The 20,874-nt window shown below is 49.3% G+C and overlaps 1 pseudogene; it reads right to left on the bottom strand.

Annotated features, from left to right (window-relative positions):
- Positions 1–2,030: 2,030 nt before the first annotated feature.
- LOC125524142 lies at positions 2,031–5,274 on the bottom strand (annotated as a pseudogene).
- Between the last annotated feature and the right edge of the window lie 15,600 nt (positions 5,275–20,874).

Here is a 20,874-nt window from a genome sequence, read left to right as displayed (position 1 = left end):
ACCCCGGCCTTGTCATCCTCAGCGAGAAGGGAGTCATCATGTCAGGTTGGCCTCCATTCTATAAGTTTTGCCTAATCTTCCATGACTCTCAAGTGTTGTCTGAATCTCAAAATTTAGCAGAATGATTTTCACCCAAAACTTTGAGTAATCTTGCCCATCGCACGAGGGGATCTAGCCGAGGTGTCGGTACAGAGGACGCGGGCGACACGGGCGGTCTCCATCGATCCAGCCATCAAGCCGATGTGACGCACGCGGTAGGAGATGAAGCTGAGGTGAGGGGATCCACCGCTCGAGGGGATCCGACCGAGGGAGAGAGCCTGGGCAGAGGAAGAGAGAGCGCGGGCGGTGAGCTTGGCGGATCTCGTGTGGTGGCGCCTCGTGTTTACTGTGCTTCGTGTTTACACATTGTCTCATTGTACATGTTTATTTTGTATTTCTATTGTAGGCAAATAGGACATAGCCTTTATTTTATTAACTATTGGTGCTTCTTTCTTGATTCTTCTTTGAATATGTCTGCCTGGGACAAAAGTAAAATACACAGAGGGTGTCGACTTTGTGTATTATAAAAATAAAGGATTATATTCAGAAGAAAATACTTAGAATGAGGGAAGGACATTATTTTCTATAGGCTTGTTTATTTGACATGCAACACATTTGCTTCTTGATTCTTTTCTTTGAACGATCATCTTGAATCATTGTCCATGTTTCTTTTTTGTGGTCATTCATTCTCTACATCAATGGATAGTTGAACTCCCCAGAATATGGGGTTTCTAAAAAAGATGCAAGTGCATGATGGTATGCAAATTTGCATTATAGTGCAGCATTGGTCTTCAGTTATTATCTATAAGCCTTCTTTATAAAAGCACCATTGTTTAGTTACTATCCTGATATCCCACACTTCTGCATGTTTTTTTGTAGATGACCCAAAGAACAATTACTTAACATCAAGGTGTATGTAAATTGTTATACATACTAGATTAGATTGTCTAGCCATACTAAGATGCTATATTTTCCTATATTTCATATTTAGAGTAAGAAATACTAGAATATGATGATTTCGACTAAACCTTTAGTCCAAGGTTTCTCCTTATACTTGCTCTCATGTATGGGTTACAATTCAGCTAGAGATATATACTCAGTTGCAAGTGTCTGCCAGAAACATCTGATAATTATGTTTTCACCTTATATTCTGTCGGCAAAGATGTCAATCTTGCATGTGCCTTTGTTATAACATAGACCTGCCATGTCCATATAATTACTGATATTGAAAACGACATATTGTGTATAAGAGATTGAATAAAATATTAACTGTGATTTTAGAATTACTGTAGTTTATGTTTTCTCTCTTACACGCTGAAAGCAATCTGATGGTGGTTATTGGTGCTACAGGTTTCTCCACTAAAAGACACCTGATGGCACGGTGGAGTGGATCGCTCTGTAGTGCATGGAACTACAGGACATAGGTTCAACATTATCATGTGTCCTTCATTAGTTATTTCCCTGCTTTTCTTTGCCTTATACAGAATGCCTACTACTCCCTTCGTTCCTAAATATTTGTCTTTCTAGAGATTTTAACAAATGACTACATACGAAGCAAAATGAGTGAATCTACACCCTAAAATATGTCTACATACATCCGTATGTTGTTGTCCATTTGAAATGCTAGAAAGACAAATATTTGGGAACGGAGGGAGTATAAAACATGTATGCTATATTGCACCAGTCATTGTATAGAAAGGTTTGCCCATTATTTTTGTAAGGCATTCAAGCAGGCCACTATTCTAGCTATAAAACTCATTTTCCTCTTCTTATGTTGACTATGTTATATCTATATAGAACTCCACTTGCTAAGTTCTTCCCATGATCAAGATGCTCTGTTATGAAGCATCTATTCACATTAGGTTCACCACTCTGTTATGAAGAATCCGTGGGATCAGTTACATAAAATTTTCTTACACTCTCTGCCCCAAAACAAAACTATTAAAGTTCACCTCATCAGTGAGTAACTAATGCCATGCCCTACTGGCCATGATGGTCTTCCCTTAAAATGTAGTACAACGTTTGAGTAAAAACAAATACACTCAGTTCGTTGAAGACCAACTACAATTCCCTCTTTGATCAAAATTTCCTTATACCGCTTGACCAATACCATACTATTTCACTGTAGATCTAAATTTTCTGCTTCATGCCTTTATAAATTTACATAAACCTATAATTCTATTTGAAAAACGGATGGGGATGGCAACGCGCGCCTTCAATGACCTAGTAAGCACTCCAATCCAGACAGAAGCCAACTCTCAGATGGAAACTAAAATGTGGTCCACCTTATTAGCCAACATAACATAACAGTGGCTCCCTCGTAAGCCTAGTTTTGGGCAGTGGCTGATATATAGTGGTTGCCCTTGCAATAGAGGTCGTATCCTCTATTGGTCTTGATATGATCTGGTAAAACAAGTTAATATAATGCAAATAGTTAAGAGAATTAACCACTGCAGGAAATTAAATGATCAATCTACTACATTCTACAAAACGTTAAAAAAATTATCTAAGTCCCATCAATTGAATAGTGCTGTTTTGACTGGAACACAGGGATTTTGGAAGGAACGTGGAATATATATCCCACGTCTTAATAGGATACATATGGGCATGGGTAGCTTGAATCATGCATGTCAACATTATAATTACCTTGCAGCTTGGTGGGTCACAAGTGATAGCTGTCAGCATTGCCTGATACACCTCTGCTTTAAGGTTCTTAACATGCACCATAAAGCCACTGTCCATTTTCAGCTTGCCTGAAATGGATGACTCCATTTTTCCGTCGTCTCCCTTCGACTGTACGATAATCATGAGCACCTCAAACTTGAGCGTGTCTTCAGGAGGTTGTGCATGCATCTTCATTGTCGCATACACAACCAAAGTCGAATGGGGCTTCATTATCTCTGGTTTTGTAAATTGCCCATTTATTGGTTTAATCCAGATGCCAACATAATGGTTTGTCTTGTTGGTTAGGGTCACTGGGCATCGAGTAGTTTTTTTGTTTTTTGACTTCACGGAAAGAGAAGCCGCTGCGGGTAGACCTCGAGCAGCTTGCTAGTCTCAGAGGAATCGGAGTATATCTGCAAGCAACAGCCTCAAATTATCAACTCACAGATGGTACCTTGATGTGCCATGTATAACAATTGGTGTGGCGTCCAGCTGTTTCAAACAACTTAGATTTCACTATCGACTTCAGTATGCTGCAATTTCTCTGGAATGCATGTTTGGATGCAACAAAAAGTACCTTCTATCTGCCTGTCTCTCCGGGTTCCTCGGATATGCTGATTATTTTCTGTGGATGGAATGGTGCTGCAGAAACTCCCGCTGACTGTGCCTCGTTCACCGACTTGGAGATAGAGCTACTTGCCTACATAACAAATGAAGATCACCAATTCTCATCACACAATGTAACATCTCATAAAAACAAACAACTTTTCTGCTTGACAAGAAATTGCTGTTATAGAAGTTCAGCTTAATTACTGGTATAGATCAGTTATTATAGCTTGAGGCATCCTTTTATATGAAATCAGGTTGCCCAACTATGACACTGATTTAAATGAAACTTAAGCATATGAAATACCTTATTGGTATTAACAGTACTAGAGCCTTGTCCAACCACACTGGCCGATGAAGCGGACTCAGCTAAGCCTGCCAGAAGAACAATAAATACATGTCATAGTTTAGATTACACCTGTAATATCTGTAAGAGCACATATGTGTAGTAGTGGTACTGTAAAATACACTTTTTAAGTTTGATTTCATCCATTCTTATTTAACAGCATGATGCAGAGTAACATGGAAGATGCAACGTTACCATCTAGTAAGGAAGCATGTGGGACCACCCTTCTACGCCCTAGTTTCTTGTTGTTCTGAATCTTAACATCCGGCCTGCAAGTTTCGTGCAGCAAAATCAAATGCTTTACCAACAAGTAAAGGTAGGAGGTTAACTCATCGACATTTATAACCAACAAAATTCATTAAAATGCATAAAAGCAGCATGTTTGGATAATGCATTGAGCACGCCAAGTAACTGAGCATACTACTAATCCACCAAGATAGATAAAAGGGACATATACATTTGGATAGCTCTATGGCAGGCTAATTGAGCGTACTTGTGCAGGTGCCTTACCTGGCAACATCTGTTTCCTTTGCCTCCCCTTTGTTTTTGTTTTGAGAACTAGGTGCATCTGTTTTCTTTGTCTCCCTTTTGTTTTTAGTTTGAGAATTGATCTGGTAGTCCTCCACCAATTTTGTCACCTGAAATAGGAAAAGAAAATTAAACAAATTCATATACGTTATTATGACTGACAAGCTTAGATAAAACAATGCGGTATTTATTTAGAGCACTGCTTTGTATCATCCTGCATAATCAGTGAGGCACTAAGCCTAGTGTGACATACATACATACATACATACATATAGATGCTGTGGTGTGGCAAGGTAAGGCAACTATATATACCTCTTCCGGCAGATCAACAATCTGCAGAATCTTGGGCAACATTGAGATGGCAGAGGTGAAGTCTGCGCGGAGGTGAGCCATATTTTCCTCAAGATTGGCCAGCAGCGAGGTGTTCAAGGCAGTGTTGGCAAGCAGCACGGCGTTGATGTTGAGCAGCACATCGAGGCAGACCCCGCGCAGCTTCTCGGCGATGTCTTTGGCGTTAAAAGCACGGCTGAGGACCCCCTTGCGCTTGCACTTGTCGACAAACTGGGACGCGCGCTGCAGGGCCTTCCGTAGGCCATCCGCCGTGTCCCTCATCAAGTTGTCGTCCATGATCTTGGGTGACCCCTGCAGGTGCTTGGCGATGGCTCTGAGGCTGAGCAGCCGAGCAGGAGGGCGTCGATCCTGCGGCAGTCCTCCGCGTTGTATCTGGCCTTGTCCAGCGCGCTGATGATCTTGAACCCAAACCCCACGAACTCCTCTATGGTGCTGAAGCTGAACAGAGTGTCCATCTCTTCCTCCGCACGCCTTTTTGTAAAATCAGGTCGATCGGCCTGGACAAACAGAGGAGATGGATAAGGAAACCCTAATCCTAAGAATTTTTGCAAAATTCCCAATCCCCAAATCCTAAACCCTAGCGTGTTGAATTCGCAATCAGTACCTCAGCTGACGACACCCTGAAGAAGAGTGTTACCGATTGATTGATACACAAGGGAAGGGAAGGAAAGTGGAAGAGGAAGTGGAAGGGAAGGGGGATTCGGGAAGAGAGCAAGGGAAGGGAAGGGAAGGGGAGTGGGATCGGGAAGAGAGCAAGTGCAAGTGGAAGTGGAAGCAAAATTTGGGAGGTAATGTAACACTCACGGGCCACGACTTTGCCAGTCGTCGGTCGTCGCCCGCACACGCACGCAACTCACGGCCCAGATGCCACTACACTTTCAACCCACTAAGGACCACATTCCTTAGAGCATCTCCAGCCGTTGGTCTCCGCAGGAACGCCTCACGCCGGGGCGGGAGGCCGCCGTCAAGGTGCCTGAGCAGGTACGCCACGTCAGCGGCGCCGTCCCGCGTGGCGCAGACGCAGTCGGGCATGGTGGCGCGGGTGTAGCTCCAGAGGGCCTCGCAGAAGCGGCGCGGGTTGGCCTCGCCGTGCCCCTCCCGGAGGCAGGTCGCCGTCGAAGCTGAGGAGGGCCAGGCCCAGCTGCACGGACCGCACGCCGTCCACGGGGCAGGTACGCCAGTCCGGCGCGGCGCAGGTACGAGGAGACGGCTCCCGCGGCCGCAGAGGTTGTACGCCAGTCCACATGCCAGACGTTGAAAAAACACTAGGTTAAAGTAAAAAGGTTGGACCTGGTAATTACAGAAAAAGGGTTTCGCCTCGCTTTATATATAAAGCACCAACACCGAATACAACTGAGAGATCAAACAACGCACACACCGCACACATCCAAGGCAAGATACAAAGGTGCCGGGCATCGACACACCACCCCACCGACAATAGAGAGGTGAATCGAACAACAACGAAGCTAGGCCTCCAAAGCGGTGTCTCCAAGAAAGGTACGACAAAGGAAAGCCGCCACTGGCCGATCCGCGAAGATCAGGTTTTCACCCGGAGCAAAACGACATGAGTGGGAGCGCCATGATGGAGCCTTCAGGAAGGGTACGACGTCAACGGCCGCCGCCACCGTCGGCCAGTCAAAGGACTGGGCAAGTGGTGTACCCCGGTGCTCACACACCACCATAGCACCCTAACTCCGACAACCACACCACCCGCGAGGCCATGGTTGCCTGCCCGCACCTGAGACGCACGCCCCGCCCACACACGTCGTGTCTCCTGCCGCCAGAGCCGCCGCCCTGCATCCAGACAACCCCAAGACCAGGACAAAGGCTCCGGCTTTGGACCAACCGATGGCCCTCGACCGGCAGAACCACCCGCTGACGCTCTGCTGGAAGATCTTCACTAACCCACCCGCGGCTGAGGATCGGGGGAGAAAGGGGAGCGGACGAATCCGGACCGGCACAACGCGTGCCGGCGACAGCTGACGTGATCGCATCGAGGCCACCCATCCCTCCAACCAAGCTCCCCACCGAACACGAGGAAAGGGGGAGGAGGAGGAGCGGACGCATCCGGACCGGCAAAAGAGCCGGCAACAGGTGGCGCGACCGCATCAAGGCCACCCATCTCTCCTACCAAACTCCCCCGTGAGCACCCCCGTGTCACCCCAGCATGGTAGCTGGCACAACTCTCCGCGAGGCCATCTACAAGCGAGCGCCCGCGGACGAGGGGAACCGAATCGACCCACCGCCGCAGCCGAGGTAGGCCACCAGGGAGGCCCTCCCGCACCGACCGCTGCCGTCCAGCCGCAAGGGCCTGACAAGACGAGGGCCACGCACCTCCACCGCTGTCGTGCCGCCCGTAGCCCGCAGCGACATGGGCGGATCTGGGTGCACCGGCACCAAGATGTCGCGCCTTCCCCACCCGCCGGCCTGCAGCACCAGAACCGCAGGGCCGCCGCCCCCCACCAGCAGAGCTCCATGGCAGAGGGTGGACGCCCGCAGCCACAGGCACCCACGCGCCGCGCTGCGAGCCGACCAGATCTGAGCGCCGCCAACACGCCATCCCCGGCCTGCACGCACGCACCACCATCGCGCCGCGAGCCGACCAGATCTGAGCGCCGCCGCCACGCCATCCCCGGCCTGCACGCACGCACCACCACCGCGCCGCGAGCCGACCAGATCTGAGCGCCGCCGCCACGCCATCCTCGGCCTGCACGCACGCACCACCACCGCGCCGCCAGACACGCTACTAGCCCACACTGCCGCCAGACCTTAGTGCCGATGCACCGCTGCGCCGCCGACCGGCCGCCGCAACCCGCACCGAAGCCACCACGCGCGGGGGGGAGGGGGACGAAAGAACCCCGCCACCGCCGGCGACGACCGGGCTTCGCCAGGCCGCGCCCTTGGGCGGCAGCAAGGGAGGAGGAGAGAGGGGAGGGAGCGGCGACGGCGGCTAGGGAACCCTCTCAGTCGCGCGCGGGGCGACGTGAGAGGGCGGGGGTTAGGTTTTTTCCCTTATCCTAGACCTGGTGATCGAACCAACAATCTCAAGACTGCCGGCTTTGTTCCCTACCGCTGTGTTAAAACCAACCATTTGAAGGAGTAAAGGATTTATTTGTTCAGTACTTTGCGAAAACTAGGACTATAAAACAAACCGTAAGTTTGAGGATTGGCCTGAGGACCGCATCGCCCGCGTTGTCCCGTACAACGGCACCCCCAAGACGAGCCGCCATATCATCTGTAGAAGAACAAGTTATGGGCTGTGCAATCTTGATGTATTGATCGGTGCACCAGGCACGTATATATAAGTACAAAGGTGGGACACAACCTCAACTATACAAAGGAAACAGGAGGTGGGCCCTACACACAAATATACACATACACAATATACTCAACACCCCCCGCAGTCGAAGCGGCGCCAGTGACTCAAAGACTAGAACGGAACTCCTCGAAGGTAGAAGTCGGCAGTCCCTTCGTCATCACATCGGCGAACTGTTGTGCAGTCGGCACATGGAGAACCCGAATACGTCCAAGAGCCACCTGCTCGCGCACAAAGTGAATGTCCAGCTCAATGTGTTTAGTCCGGCGATGATGAACGGGGTTGGCGGAGAGGTACACCGCAGAAACGTTGTCACAGTAGACAACCGTAGCCTGGGAGACGTCGTGATGCGGCTCCTGAAGTAACTGTCGTAGCCAGGTGCACTCGGCGACAGCGTTGGCCACAGCTCGGTACTCAGCCTCCGCGCTGGAGCGCGAAACCGTGGTTTGTCGCTTGGACGACCACGAGACGAGTGAAGGACCGAGGTAGACGCAGTAGCCAGAGGTGGACCGACGAGTATCGGGGCAGCCAGCCCAGTCTGCATCGGAGTAGGCCACCATCTCCAGAGAAGTAGACGCCGTGAGGGTCAACCCGAGGGTCATGTCGCAGATGTAACGAAGGATCCGCTTCATGAGAGTCCAATGGGAGTCACCAGGGGCGTGCATGTGGAGACACACCTGCTGAACAGCATACTGAAGATCCGGTCTGGTGAGAGTCAAATACTGAAGAGCGCCAACGATAGACCGGTAGAAAGGAGCATCCGACGCAGGCGAGCCCTCAAGAGCAGAGACCTTGGCCTTCGTGTCAACAGGAGTAGCAACAGGGTGACAGTTGAGCATGCCAGCACGCTCAAGAAGCTCATGTGCATATTTCTGCTGATGAAGAAAGAAACCATCCGGGCGCCGAACGACCTCAATGCCAAGGAAATAATGTAGAGCACCCAGGTCCTTAATAGCAAACTCGTCACGCAGCCGGAGAGTAATCTGCTGAAGAATAGCTGCGGAGGAGGCCGTCAGGATGATGTCATTGACGTAAAGAAGCAAATATGCAGTCGTGTCACCGTGGCGATAGACAAACAGTGAGGCGTCCGAGCGAGTGACGCTGAAGCCCAGTGTCTGAAGAAACCCGACGATCCGCTGGTACCAGGCGCGGGGTACCTACTTGAGCCCGTAAAGAGAGCGGGACAGCAGACACACATGGCCGGGAAGTGAGGCATCGATGAAACCGGTGGGCTGCTCACGATACACCTGCTCCTCAAGATGGCCGTGGAGAAAGGCGTTGGAGACATCCATCTGGTGAACGGGCCAGCCGCGGGACACGGCGAGCTGGAGGACGGTGCGGATCGTGCCTGGTTTTACAACCGGGGCAAACGTCTCAGTGAAGTCCACTCCAGCGCGCTGGCAGAAACCACGGACCACCCAGCGAGCCTTGTAGCGCTCGAGAGTACCATCCGAGCGGGTCTTATGGCGAAAAACCCACTTGCCGGTGATGACGTTGGCACGAGGAGGTCGGGGAACCAGTGTCCAGGTGCGATTCCGTTGAAGAGCATCGAACTCTTCCTGCATCGCCGCAAGCCAGTGAGGATCACGGAGGGCGGCGCGAGCGGACGCGGGAATAGGCGACAGCTCAGCGGTGGAGGCGACGAGGACATACTCGTCGCTCGAGTACCGGAGGCTCAGACGATGAATGCCGGTACGAGCTCGTGTGACTGGTCCAGGCGACGCCGTCGGAGCCACCGGCGACGCAGCCGGCGAGGCGGCCGGCGAGCTGGCCGGCGTCGGAGCCGGTGAGGAGGCCGGCGTCAGGGCCGGCGAGGTAGCCGGCGTCGGAGCCGGCGAGGAGGCCGGCGTCAGGGCCGGCGAGGTGGCCGGTGTCGGGGTCGGCGAGGCGGCTGGCGTCGAGGCGGCTGAAGAAGCGGCCGAGCCAGCAGCGCCCGATCCCGCGGTGCCCGAGTCGGGGGCGGCGGGTGAAGGAGGGGCGCCAGCTGCGCCGTCAGAGTCGGCCGAGGAGGCCGAGGGGGCGGGCGCGGGCGTGAGGGCATGAGGACCACCAAAGCTTGGAGGCTGTCCACGGGCCGAACGGGACCTTCCACCTGACGAAGTCGTCGAAGAGCCGCCGGTGGCCGGCGGTGACGAGACGACAAGAGGTACCTGCTGCCAAAACGGAAATACCATCTCATCAAAGTAAACGTGTCGGGAGGTGAAAACACGATGGGAGACGGGATCATAGCAGCGGTAGCCCTTAGTGTTAGGTGGGTAGCCGAGAAAGATGCAGGCGACGGAGCGGGGTGCAAGCTTATGAGGCGCAGTAGCGGCGATGCTAGGATAGCAAAGGCAGCCGAAGATGCAAAGTCCATCATAAGAGGGGGGTGCACCGAAGACAAGATGATGAGGTGTAAAGTTCACGCGAGTACGACATGGGCGGATGTTGATGAGGAGAGAAGCGGTGGCGAGAGCGTCAGGCCAAAAGCGCGGAGGCACATTGGCATGAAAGAGAAGAGTCCTAACGCAGTCATTGAGAGTGCGAAGGATGCGCTCAGCGCGACTGTTCTGCTGCGAGGTGTACGGGCAAGTGAGATGAACGATCGTGCCATGTGTGGTGAGAAGATTACGAACAACGAGGTTCTCAAACTCCTTCCCATTGTCTACAATGCGAGAATGGGACGACCAAACTGCGTGAGAACATAAGAGTAGAAGGCGGCGAGAGTGGATATAACATCCGACTTGCGGCACAACGGGAAGGTCCACACATAATGCGAAAAATCGTCAAGTATGACAAGATAATAAAGAAAGCCCGTATTACTGGCAACAGGAGAGGTCCAAACATCACTATGAATTAACTCAAACGGGTACGATGCAACAAAAGAAGAAGCCCCAAACGGAAGACGAGCATGTTTGCCGAGGCGACATGCATGACACGAGTGATCCTCGTTCTTATTACACGTGAAAGAAAAACTCCGAAGTATGTGGCGAAGGGTGGCAGGATTAGGATGACCCAAGCGAGCATGCCAAAGTCCCACTCCGGTGGCGAGAGCGACAGGGGCGGCGGAAGTGGTGGAGGTGGCGGAGTGAACTTGGTAGAGCTCGTCACATCGATGGAGCACCATCCGCGTGCGAGCGTCCTTAACAGAAAAACCACATTCGTCAAATTCAACGGTAACCGGATTTTCACGTGTAAGAGAATGAATAGAAACAAGATTTTTAATAAGTTCAGGAGAAACTAGAATATTAGACATGGATATTGAAGTGGAGTTAGACGGAAAATATGTATGACCAATATGGGTGATAGGAAGAGAAGATCCGTCACCGACGGTGATGCGGTTGGAAGTGTGGACAGGATAGGTGGTGTGGAGGTTACCGGGGTACGCCGCCATGTGAGCGGTGGCGTCGCTGTCCATGTACCAGTCGCCGCCGCCGGTGTAGCTGGACGGGGAAGGAGTGTTGTGGAGAGCCGCCAAAAGGGCTGGGTCCCACGGTGCCGGCGGGAGAGGCGGCGCGGCCGTCAGGGGCAGCAGCGGCAGCCCACCTGGCTGCGGCTGCTGGCCGTAGGGCGCCGCGTAGGGCTGCTGCGCGGCGTAGAACGCCTGGTGTGGCTGTGGCCGGGTGCCGAGAATGCCCGGGGCAGGGGCCCGAGGAACCGGCATGGAGTAGGCGTGCACAACGCCGGTCCATGGGTTCTGGCCGACGTACCACGGGGCCGGCTGATAAGCCTGCTGCGGTGGGCGGGGTGCTCCTCCCTGAGCGCCTGCGCCCCCTGCTTGTAGCCACCACGATGACCGCCGCGACGACCCCCCCCCATTAGCCGCCGGCTGGGGCGGCGGGAAGGGGGCGGCCGGGGCGGGCGGGAAGCCTGGCGGGAATGCGGGCGCCGCCGGCTGTGGCGGCGTCGGGCGCGGCGGTGGCGGGGCTGGACCCCCGCGGGTGCCGGCGACGAGGGCGGTGTGGGTCGCGCGAGTCCACGCCACCCGCATCCGGCGCTCCTCCAACTTGAGGTACACGACCACCTTGGCGAAGGTAGGCTCCGGGATGAGGGTGAGGTTGGAGGCGGCGTTCCCGAAATCCTCGTTGAGGCCGCCAGAGAGGGTGCTGATGAGGAGCTCGTCGCCGATCTTTTCCCCGAGATCACGGAGCTCATCGGCGAGCTTCTTGAGGCGCATGCAAAAATCATCGATGGATGAGTCAAGTTGCTGGCACCTGTAAAACTCACCGTAGAGCAGGACCTTGCGCTGCTGCCGGTTGTCGGTGAAGAGGCCATTGAGCTTGGTCCAGACCGCATGGGCGTCGTCTTCGTCGTCCACCACGGTGTGGAAGAGGTCGCTGGAGATGGTGAGGTAGAACCAGCGGATGATGGTGGCATCGAGGATCATCCACTCCTCGTCGTTGATCATGAGCGCCGAGTCTACGGTGCCGTCCACGTGGCCGTACAGGAGGTACTCACGGAGCACAAGCGAAAAATACCGCTTCCAAGCAGAGTAGGACGCGGTGGTGTGATCAAGCTTGTTCGGAACACGCTCATGGATGTTGAGGTCGCGGACGAGAGTGACATCGGGACCGGCGAACGGGTTTGAGACGGTGGACGAGGAGGAGCTCATGGCGAGCGTTAGGGTTTGGGACTCGGCGCGGACGGATGGAGATGCGGCGGCGCAGGTGGCGGGAGGGTGGGGTGGTGCGGGTGCGGCGCGGGTGGGAGGGGAGGGTGCGGGAGTGTGGGCGGAAGCGGGAGCGAGCGGCGGCGGCGGCCTCGAAAAGAGGCGGCGGCAGCGGCGGGCGAGGTGGGGGAGAAAGGCGGCGGCGACCAGCGGCGGCGACGGCGACCGGGAGGATGGTGGCGGCGGCGGCGGCTGGTGGCGGCGGCGGCGCATAGAGCCGCGGCGGCGGCGGCGGCTTTAGGGTTTAGGATCGTGCTGCGATAGATACCATATGTATAAGGACAAGTTATGGACTGTGCAATCTCAATGTATTGATCGGTGTACCAGGCACATATATATAAGTACAGACGTGGGTCACAACCTCAACTATACAAAGGAAATAGAAGGTGGACCCTATACACAAATATACATGTACACAATATACTCAACATCATCCATTGCCTTCGAAAAGACATGTTGTACCGCTGGGTAGGTGGAATCGATGCGGGAGGCATCCAATCGTCAGCTCCCCTCTTGTGTTCTCCGAATCTGGCGCTCCGCCGCCCCGCCTTGATCTGCTGCTCCGGCGAGCTCCAGCTCTCTCTTCTGCCTCATTCGGCTCCCTGTGGGATACCAAATCTTCTGGTGCCTTCCTATTCGAGCCGCACATCAACAAGCAACTCTCCCCATGACCTCTTGCTCCGGCAGCCGCGGTCGAGGTACGTGGATGCTTGGACCAGCTCTCGATGTTCTGGCATCCGGCCGTTCTTGAGTGAAAGTCAGGAGGAGGTTCGTCAGTGCGGAAGAGGAGGGGCGGGAACGCACGAGCGTCAGCTTGCAGCATGCCCATGTCCATGCACGGCGGCGTGTGCACGCGCTCAGGCGACGAGAGACATGGAGCGGGGATGAATTTTTTTTTTTGCGAAAAAAAAAAGGAGCGGGGATGAATTTGGGGTCAAAGATGATGGTGACGTGGTGGTCAAATCCGGTCAACACATCCACGTCGGACAAAAACCATTCGAAAAATATGTTCACTTAAATGTTCTGGTTTTCTAAATAAATTGTTCATGTATTAAAAAAACTAGCGGAGTGACCCGCGCATTTGCGTGGCTAGGTTTGCAAAATATTATAATACCATTTTAGAAATTTGACACATGCTCTAGTACACCACTTTGACAAAACAAAAAAGTATAAATATGTTTGCCAAAGCTATGACAAATTTATTAGTATTTCACTTGGACAATCAAAAAATGTTAATCACGCTGTCTATTTTACATGACTCTATAAGATCATTTGAACGGCTACCCAAAGCCGCGAGTGATTTGAGATAACCTAGTTATCCTTTACCTTGGACTATCATAAATTTACGATATACTGGATGCATGCCTCAAATCCATACAAAATTTGGTCGTGTAAATATGTTTAATGATCATTTAGCCCATTCCATAGCATGTCTTTCTTGCTAGCTTATTCTTGTATATATTAATAATATTAGTTAGTAAATTTGTGCACAAAGGATTCTTAGGATTCGATTAATTTTTAAGAATTTTTCCAACGAACGGATAATTTATTTCATGACCTTGGTAAACATTGTTTTCTTCCTACACACATCTCACTTACGCACGAATTGGAACTACTTTCACAGAATTTTTATTTATCAGTATAATATCACACATTCACATGATTGTATGTTACTTTCATAGTTCGTCAATTTCTACTCGTGTATGGAAAGCTTAATTATTGAAACTACTTATAACGTAGTTGCCATAATATTGTGTTGCTTTCTTCGTGTGATGCACTAACCTGAATAGATAGCACAATAACACGCACGGTACAGGAAGGTAACATTTTGTGCATTCTAGTAAAGATGAATGTTTCCGTTACAACTCAGATCCAAACATGTTGATACATCTAATTCCTATTTAATGTTTTTCCTTCCACGAAACTACATAAGCAACACATGGATGTAAATGTTTATACACTTTTTTCCTTCTAGATTATCTTTTCTTTGTCCCCTTTAGTTGACTTCAATCGTAAATCTATATGTGGAGTTCGTGACCATATGTCCACCATTTTTAAATATATTTCTCTCTTTTATTTCCAGTTCATTTTGCAAAAGTAGTTTATTACCGATTAAGTTATCTAAGTCACATCTAGGGGATGTTTCTTACCTACGTCATTCGTATGAAAACATACTTTTCAGTATTTTGTTCTATTTATGTCTAAAAGTAGTAATATTCTTTATCCACCTTATAATATAAGTATTGCACAATTTGTTCTAAGTTCAGCTACTTGAATTTTATATTGAGGTCACTCTAACTATTCTCCATAGTTATATTTATTTCTTCTTGCCAATTGTAGTTTATGCTAATTGGTTTAAATACACGTTGGATGCACTTCAAAAACATATTCGTTCACACACTGGTCCGGTCTAGAGTGTGTGTATCTTATAATTTCACTACACCTTATGTATGTACACATCAGTAGAAAATTTGATTTTTATACCGCAAAAAATATTGGCTGCTAAAATATGCATTATGCTAATAGTTTTTCATCTTAACACTAAGTCACCGATCAGGTTTATAACTTAGGGTCAATGTAGCAGCTAGTAAGTAAAAGAATATGGCGGCTTCATATGCTAGATATGGTTTGCCTCGGCCCTCCATGCTTGTCTATGTGGTGCGTCCGATTTCTCGTTTGGCTGCATGTCCGCCTTTACGTTTTTTTGTCGGACTCTTTCTTTTTGGCTGGACTATTTCTTCATACTTTTCTTGGCCGGACAACTTCTTCTTACTATTATAGGATTTCCCGAGTCCTTTTACCATACATGTCGCTTTCATCAGTCCTTTTACTTAAATATCAATTCTTATGATTCGGACCCACCATACAATTGGCATTGTACATGTCCTTTCTCACGTACCTGATTCTGATTGCTCTTTCCTTTGCCAGATATATGTACGTGACAACCTTCACACATGTGCAACCGAATATATGCCTATACATAATATTTTCATGTAACGTTATATATTTAAATCTCAGCCGTATATATTTACGAATTAACGGTTGAGATAATTTAATCTGTGTGGATAAACATGATGGCTTGTTAGCCTCTTGTTTTAAGTATATAATAGATAGATATGGTTTATTGCTTGCATAATTAATTTACTGCTATATACTGCTAATAGCACGTTTTTTTATCAATTGGAGGCGAAATGAATTTACCATGCATGCAATATATGTGTTCGGTTATGGATTAAGGTGTTCGTACGTGGCGAACCAACCTGTGGTTGAGATGGTTAGGTGGACAGTGGTATCCCCAACCCACCAGGGTTCAAATCCTGGTGCTCGCATTATTCCTGGATTTATTTCAGGATTTTCGGCGATGCGCTTTCAGTGGGAGGAGACGTTTCCGTCGACGACGAGGCCCCTACGGTGACTTCGTAAATCTCAAGATGATATGCCGGCTCAGTCTCTCGGAGGTGCTCATAAGGATAGGGTGTGCATGTGTGCGTTCATAGGGGTGAGTGTATGCGCGTGTATATGAGCGCTTATGTCTGTACTGATGCTAAATAAAAAGGTGTTCATGCGTGCAAGCTAAGGTTTTTTGTTTTACACGTGCACAGCTAAGGTTAGATAGGTGTATGTGCTCAACAATTGTTTATTTGGACGTAACTTTTCCTACCCGGACTCTTATTTTTTACGTGGAAGAAGAAAGTGTCCAAACTGATTGACCTGGGCGCTATTTTTGGGTGGGAGGGTATGGGACTGTTTTATTTTTCTGAATTGGACCTTTCTTAGTTGGTGCTAGCATGTTTTTCTTTGCTTGCCGTACATGGTAACACCAGACTTATTGTGACAACGTGATGTGCCAAGTTGTATATATGTGATACTATTTATATGTAACGCTACATCTTTTAAATCTTGGTTGTCAATATCTATAATTTACGGTCAAGATAATTTAATGTATAAGGACGAACGTGATGACTTATTTGTCTTCTGTTATATATATAATAGATGTTCACATTTCGAAAGTTGTTTTCAGAAAGATTCTCCATTTTAAACTTTTTGTCAAGCTTATTGAGAAATATAATATGGATGGGATTGTGAGAGGGCATATTGTGAGGAAGGTTTTGTGCAGTTTAAAACTTACTGCTTTTCTACTTTCTTCACTGTTTTTTGTACGGTCACTACGACCAGAAATTTCCTGCCTAAGTCGAGCCTACCGGTCGTGCCATCCCACAACGCTCGATGTGAGCTAGGTGTGCGCACTTGCCGGGATCACCATGTCATGCCATACCATGACCAGATCAAGGCTGCCAGGGGCGATTTAACCGTAGGGGCACCCTGGGCAGCTGCCCGGGCTCGAGCGCCGCTAGTTCTACGAGCAGCCAGAGTCAATCGCTAAAAACGTGTACGTTTTTGGGCGTGGACTACTTTGTTTTCGCCTTTTGGTTGGGCTTACTCGTGCAGGCCCATCAAGAATCAGCTGGAGTAACTTTCTTACATGGGCCACAACAAGTAGTCAGCTCGAAAAAAATGTGAATCGATCGATCAGGTCATCACGCTGCTACTCCTAAAGAAAACGGTCAATTATATGCATTGTTTTCTTTTATTTTGAGAGACAATTATATGCATTGTTTTCGATCTGCTAATTAAGTGGCTCATGTGCTAGCAAATTTTAGTTTTTTTAATAAGACTTTTAGAAGTTGGTTTGATGAGCCACCAGATTGTCTGATGAATTCGCTCGTAGACGATGTTTTCGTTTTTTTTTCATTTTAATAAAGCTAGCCATGATGGCCTTTCCTCAAAAAATAAAAAACAGTCATCATGTTGCTGGTTGTGTTGCTGGCCTGGACTGCTCGGCTGCCTCCTGGCTCGCATAATGTCTTTGCGCCACGGTGCATCACTCATGGCGTGCCGTAGGCCCTAGCAACTCCAGCGTCAGAGGAGACGGTCAGCGAGGTGTACCGGCGGAGGACCGATGGTCGGCAAGACCACAAGAGATAGTCCAGCCATCAATCATGCTATAATTCCGATGAGCAAGGATCATGATCGAAAGCGAAATCGTGGGGGTCAAGGCAGCAATGCCCATGGTGGGTATTTCATTCCATTTTCGGTGAATGGTGGCTCATTCTGATCACCGTCGGCTCTTCAGCAAGCACTAGCCACTTGTGCAGCAACCGCAAGTTCCCAACCTACACAAGGGCTCAGCCGGGAGGCAGCAAGTAGCAGCAAACCGCTAACGACGAGGGCTACCGGCGGCAAGTGACAACTACATGAGTTATTTACCTATAACATATCGACAAATTATGCAATTGAATGTTGTTTGTGCTGACTCCAGTCATGTTTGTTTAAGTTCATAATTGAGTAGATTTTTTTTGTGGTACAGTTTTTTTTTAAGTTTAGTCTACCGCGTGCCCAGGCTTCAAAAATTTGCTAGCTCCGCCAATGAAGGCTGCGCCGATTCATCAGCTAACTAACGAACATAAGAAATCAGCTCGACTAAGTCATGTACAGAGGGACATGTCCTGGCCGTTCATTTTCCTATCTGAAGAGCAGTGTTTAGGCTAACATAATAACAGCAGCAATGTTTTGCCCTCTATAGCGCAACACGATCGAGTTATGTCAGCATCAAGAAAAGGATAGGAAACGGCTCTAAGCAAGTTCAGTCTTGGTTTTTTTTTGTAGGAGCTATAGTAGTAGAGGAAAACGAATGAATTAGGAAGGAGATAAAGGAAGTGTCACCTTGGGTTGGATAAAAAAGGACAAGGCGCAGCCCCGAGCAGCAGCCTAACATCGTCAGGGCCGCCGACGAGGAGCTGCGGGAGGGAGAAGGCGCAGCCCCAAGCCGCGAGTAACGACTTGAGCTCGCAGCGGTGTGCTTTGCTCCTGGACACGTCACGCTCGTCCATGGTCAGGTCGTAGCCCCGCAGCAGGGCGCGCAAGGCGTAGAGATCGGCGGAGGTGCGCGCTCTGCAGCGTGACGCTCTGAAACTGACGCCGTGTAGAGAACCACCTCCGGCTGTAGCTCCTCCATGCCAGGCAGCTGGGACGACGAGCTGCCGCCAGGGTCATACATCTCCGGCGGCCTCATCCGAAGTAGAGTGTGGCTAGTAGCGTTGTGGCGAGAGGAGAGCGGAAGGAGATGAACAAGTGGTGCCTCTACTTGCTGGAATTTAGTCTATATTGGGGCAGCCCAATAACTATTTCAGAAATTCCTAATAAATCCTAGAGGCCCACTTAGCCCATTTGTGCAAGGCAAGGGATACTACTAAAGTTTAGTCCCACATTGCTAGTCTAGTGGGAGTTGGACCTCCTTATAAGGGAGGTTCTTTCCCTACTTGTATGAGCATGAGAACAAGAGGGACATCCACGCGCGCTCCTCCTCCGCCGCCTCGCCTATTCGCATCCATCTCTTGTGCCTATATAAGAGAGGTCGCTCCTCTCTTGCGTTGCTGCTGTCCTGCTCTAGTTTCTGCCCTACGTATGTTAGGTTCTATGTCGTATAATCAACTTCATCTAGCGTCTGTTCTACATGTGGTTAGCTCAAGTTCATATATGCAGACGATGTTTACCTTCTCTCTGTCAGATTGCATGACTTACTTTATATTTGCTATTTTAGTCATGCTTTATCCAGTATTTCTGTTAATAAAATCATTCGGTAAATTGCTCATATTTCCAACAATCCAAAAACCTTATTATAGGCAATTTACCCCAAGTGGTTTTGCTGCTTCAATGAGACCTCCTATGTTTGAGGGTATCCACTATAAGAGGTGGCGCGTGAGAGCAGTCTTATGGTTTCAAACCATGAGTTGCTATGACGCCACTCTAGGCAAACCTGAAAGAGAGCAAGATGCCCAATAGGCACAAGCTTTTCAGAAAATGGATACCTTGTTTAAGGCTGCTCTCTTGAGTGTTCTTGGTGAGAACATAGTTGATGCTTATGCGTCAATTGACAATGGAAAAGATATGTGGGACGCACTCGAGGCCAAGTTTGGGGTCTCGGATGCTGGCACTGAGCTGTACATCATGGAGCAATTCTATGATTACAGGATGACTGAAGAGCGCTCCGTGGTTGAGCAGGCTCATGAGATACAGTCATTTGCTAGAGAACTTGAGCACTTCAATTGCATACTACCGGACAAGTTTGTTGCGGGGGGTATCATCACTAAGCTTCCTCCTTCATGGAGGAACTTTGCTACCTTACTGAAGCATAAGAGACAGGAGTTTTCCGTTCCGGATCTCATTGGTACTCTTGATGTGGAAGAAAAGGCGAGAGCAAAGGACACACGTGCTCGAGGTATTGAGGGAGGATCTAGTGCCAATGTGGTACAGAAGCAGAACTTTCAGCCCCACAAGTTCAAGAACAAGGGCAAGTTTGATGGTAAAGCAAAGTTTGATGGGAAGAACAAGGCTGTGCAACACACGAACTTCAAGAAGAAGAATGGCAAGAAGAAAGGTGCTTGTCATGTGTGTGGAGATCCTGATCATTGGGCTCCTAGTTGCCCTAATCTCTATGACAAGCGTCATCCTGGGAAAGGCAGCAAGACCGCTAATGTTGTCATTGGAGACACTGACATGAAGGATGCTGGGTATGGTATATTTCCCACTATTCTTTCAGTATGTCATTCTCCTGATTGGTTGATTGACATGGGTGCTAATGTGCATGTATGCGGTGATATTTCCATGTTTTTGTCTTATCAGACCGCAGGGACTTCAACCGTGCTGATGGGCAACGGTTCAAGTGCTTCTGTTCATGGTGTTGGCACGGTCGATCTGAAGTTTACTTCGGGGAAGATCGTGCGGCTGAAGAACGTGCATTATGTCCCCTCCGTCAATAAAAATCTTGTTAGCGGGTCTCTTCTGTGCAGAGATGGCTACAAGCTTGTCTTTGAGTCGAATAAATTTGTAATATCCAAGTATGGAACCTTTGTTGGTAAAGGCTATGAGTCAGGAGGCCTGTTTCGTTTATCCTTATCAGATGTTTGCAATAAAGTTGTTAATCATATTTGCAATAATAGTGAATCAAATATGTGGCATTCACGTCTTTGTCATGTTAACTTTGGTTGCATGTCGCGGCTAGCGAAGTTGAACTTAATCCCTAGTTTCACCACTGTCAAGGGATCTAAGTGTCAATTGTGTGTGCAAGCTAAGCAACCTCGTAAGTCTCACGTGACTGCGGAGACAAGAAATCTTGCACCACTAGATCTATGTGAAATGAATGGTGTTTTGACAAAAGGTGGAAAGAAATATTTCATGACGTTAATTGACGACTCCCTAGATACTGTTGTGTGTATCTTCTGAAATCTAAGGATGAGGCTTTGAACTTTTTCAAGATCTATAAAGCTGAAGTGGAAAACCAACTTGATCGAAAAATCAAGAGGCTTAGGTCCGACC

The sequence above is a fragment of the Triticum urartu genome, chromosome 7, assembly GCF_003073215.2.
Source record: "Triticum urartu cultivar G1812 chromosome 7, Tu2.1, whole genome shotgun sequence".
NCBI lineage: Eukaryota > Viridiplantae > Streptophyta > Magnoliopsida > Poales > Poaceae > Triticum > Triticum urartu.
The sequence above is the reverse complement of the archived record's forward strand: the minus strand, read 5'-3'. Positions and strand labels throughout refer to the sequence as shown.